Raw genomic sequence first — 2428 nt, 5'->3', positions numbered from 1 at the left:
GTATTTCTTGAAGTCTTTGCGACTGATGGTTTGCCAGACAGTTAAGATCGTCTTGAGATTTTGAGTCACACTGTTCAGGTGAATCAACCCATAAATGATTCAAGGTATTTTCTGCATGATGAAAAAGAAAATAGTTAAATAAACTATCCTTCCATCCTCTTAAATCTCTCAGCAATGACATACTTCACCGTTTAGCAAGACACACAGGTGCTGAATCACGCAGTGGGAATGTAGAGTCAGATAACTCCAGACTTTGGACAGGTTGCAGAGCGAACCATGCTGCCTTCTGGTCAGACATTTATTTTTGTGAAGGTCTTCCATCTGCTTTGCATTTGCTGACTTGAACACTCTCTATGCTGAGAGCCGAAGTGTTTCAGTGAGTCACTAACAGATCACTGCAGAGTCTCACGTTCACCCTTTCTGGCAAACAGCGTCGTTGGTTAACGGCCATGAGTTTCAAGGTATTTCGCTTGGGAAAGACTTGATGCTTTTAAATGTAATGGCACACATTTCGCCTAAGCAAGTCCAAGAGAACATGGAAAACATGCTGTTTTTCACAACTGCGATCCAAGTCAAGTGCAAGTCACATAAAATCATATCAAATATTCTCATTGCAATTCAATTAGTTTCTTAGAGCATGGGCCACAACACATTTGACCGAAAAGTACTCCGAAGTCCGAAAGATGATTGGCCAGAAAAACTCAAGGTGCACGTACCTGCATTAAAACGCAGAAAGGTAACCAATGCACACAGGCAAACCAAGATTACATGCAGGCATACATATTGATTTTATGTTGTAGTTTATTTAAAAAATGAAGTCATTCGCAAACGCATGCCAAACTACATCCCGCAGTAATCCTTTAGCATCGTGCAGCATGTTTAAAGCAGTTACGAGCTGCAGGGAAAGCTAAGCGCTCAAAAAGTGTGACGAAAAGCATTGCGCATCCATTGACCTAAAGTTGCAGTTCGGTCTCTGTTACTCGAGGAAATTAATATAAGAAATTCAGCCACAAGATGATAAAAGACGATGCATGTAGACTCACATCTGAATGTGGATGTCTGTCTGCATTAGTTATATAATAAATAATAAATATCAGCATCAATCAATAATAGAATTTTTTTTTTTTTCATTGGTTTATGAAGAATTATACTAAATTTATTTATTATTATTTTTTCAATAAAATCTACAAACTGGTCCAGGATTTAGTTTATGTTTTCTCTGTACTCTGGTATGGTTTTACAATTGCTAAAGCAATCTTATCTCACAGGAATAAACTGCTATGATGACAACATGTAGATATTAACAGTGAGTATTTAAAAAGGTAGGTGCTATTTAGATTTCATACAAATAGTTGTGGATACCATTTGCAGCCTCTTGTTTACACCGAGTGCAAATAGTGACAGAAGTTAAATATAAGTAATATTCAAAAAATATTCATTAAAAAAAGGGGTTAAAAATAATGCATTTTTCATAGTGGTTTTATCCCTGCCTTCAGAAGAGCAGCTTGCCTTTTTGCATCTCTTGCAATGCACCCACAAGAAACAAAAGTGTCATTCTGCATGTAAAAAGTGATTAATAATAAAAAAGTAAAACTATTATTACATTAATAAACTATATTAAGTATTTTAAATAAAAATAATTAATTAAAAGCCAGTGATAGACTCTGTGATAGAGTTAAGTGACTCTCTCTGAAGCTTGTCTGGAAGGATATGGATTGTCCCACATTACAGGTGTCGAGCATGTGGTGTGCAGTAGGTGTTTAAAGCTCTTGTGTCCAGTGCAGCGTCCAGTGAGAGAGGGGGAGATCCAAGACTGTGCCACGAGTGATTAGAGTCTATGGTAATCCGACCCATCCAGTGATCAGCGAGCTGGTAGAGGAGGAGTCTCACACACAGGGAGGAGAAAGACTGACAGGGACCAAGGGGAGTTCTCCATGCGCACACCCCTACAAACATACACACTCAAGCTCCTGCTCTCACACATCGCTTTACACACAGGCAGGGATCTTAAACACGGAGGACTTCGTATGACAGGACACCAAACCAGGATCTGGACAGCCTGTAAGCTTCACATGGCACATGGTAAGTTTAGAGCTTAGACGGTTTAAGTACCTTATAAACAGATCGCAGTGATGTTTATTTAAAATGATATTTAATTTGGATTGACAGTAAGTCTGTAAATATATGGAGTAATGATGTAGATGAGAATGTTGAAACATAGCTGAAAATACATTTCAGACTAAAACACCAAGAGCTTGTCGGATTTAGACTTAGATTTGGTTTCGGTCTACATTGGTCTAAACCCTACATGAGGGTGAAGATCTGGAACGAATTAAGGTTTACTAAAAATTTGTTGGCTTCACTTAACAGCTCTGTTTTGCGAAAACCAAAGTGAACTGCTGTGCTGTCTACATAGGCATCTTAACTG

General features: G+C 38.3%; 1 protein-coding gene across 1 annotated transcript in view; it reads left to right on the top strand.

Moving 5' to 3' along the window:
• Window positions 1–1858: 1858 nt before the first annotated feature.
• The window catches only part of LOC132095709 (persephin-like), a 20379-nt gene continuing 19809 nt past the window's right edge, over window positions 1859–2428 (top strand). The window contains exon 1 of the mRNA XM_059500819.1: window positions 1859–2082. The gene's annotated coding sequence lies outside the window, so the exon portion shown is untranslated. The remainder of the gene's footprint in view (window positions 2083–2428) is intronic.

This window comes from Carassius carassius, chromosome 20 (genome assembly GCF_963082965.1).
Source record: "Carassius carassius chromosome 20, fCarCar2.1, whole genome shotgun sequence".
Lineage (NCBI taxonomy): Eukaryota > Metazoa > Chordata > Actinopteri > Cypriniformes > Cyprinidae > Carassius > Carassius carassius.
This window is presented reverse-complemented; position numbering and strand designations above follow the sequence as displayed.